General features: G+C 53.8%; 1 protein-coding gene across 1 annotated transcript in view; it reads left to right on the top strand.

Annotated features, from left to right (window-relative positions):
- USP19 (ubiquitin specific peptidase 19) overlaps positions 1 to 703 on the top strand; it is a 13657-nt gene that overhangs the window by 461 nt on the left and 12493 nt on the right.

Genomic DNA, 703 nt, shown 5'->3' with positions numbered 1-703 from the left:
GGAATGGGCGGCCCAGGGAAGTGGTAGAGTCACCATCCCTGGAAGTATTTAAAAGACGTGTAGATGAGGTGCTTAGGGACATGGTTTAGTGGGCATGGTGGTGTTGGGTTGACGGTTGGACTTGATGATCTTAGAGGTCTTTTCCAACCTTAATGATTCTATGATTCTATGATTCTATAAGCCTGGAGTTGGCCTTGGTGGTTGTTTCTAGGCTCTGCTTTTGGCTGTGGCTGAGCTGCCCCGATCCAGAGGCAGCAGGACTGAAGCCTGCAGTTGCTTTTGCAGCTGGAGGCGGTGCTGCTTCCCCATCGGTTTGCAGGGGCTAGACACTGCGAGGAAGCGACTGGGTGCTGACAGCGCCCGCTGAGTGTGGGGCCTGCAGGTGGGGCTGGTGCTTTAGCTTCTGGGTCAGGGCAAGGTGTGGCTTAAGTGGAATAGTTGCTGTGGAGTAATTCCCTCTGCAGCTGCTATGTATCCGATGACAAAAACGATGCTTCAGGTGCAGGCTCCAGTGTGAGGCAGGGAATGCCTGCGGGCAGGATGCAGGCAAGAGTTCCTGCGGCCCTGGAAAATTGCTTGATTTCTGTGCCTGCTCCGTTATGACTGTTGTAACCTCAAAATCGCAGGGTGTTTTATAGGGCAAGGTAAATGAGCGCTTGCTGAGGTCTGTGCTGGAATAGCTGGCTGCAGTCCCCGACGCGAA

Source organism: Fulmarus glacialis, unplaced genomic scaffold, assembly GCF_000690835.1.
Source record: "Fulmarus glacialis isolate BGI_N327 unplaced genomic scaffold, ASM69083v1 scaffold27889, whole genome shotgun sequence".
In the NCBI taxonomy this organism is placed as follows: domain Eukaryota; kingdom Metazoa; phylum Chordata; class Aves; order Procellariiformes; family Procellariidae; genus Fulmarus; species Fulmarus glacialis.
This window is presented reverse-complemented; position numbering and strand designations above follow the sequence as displayed.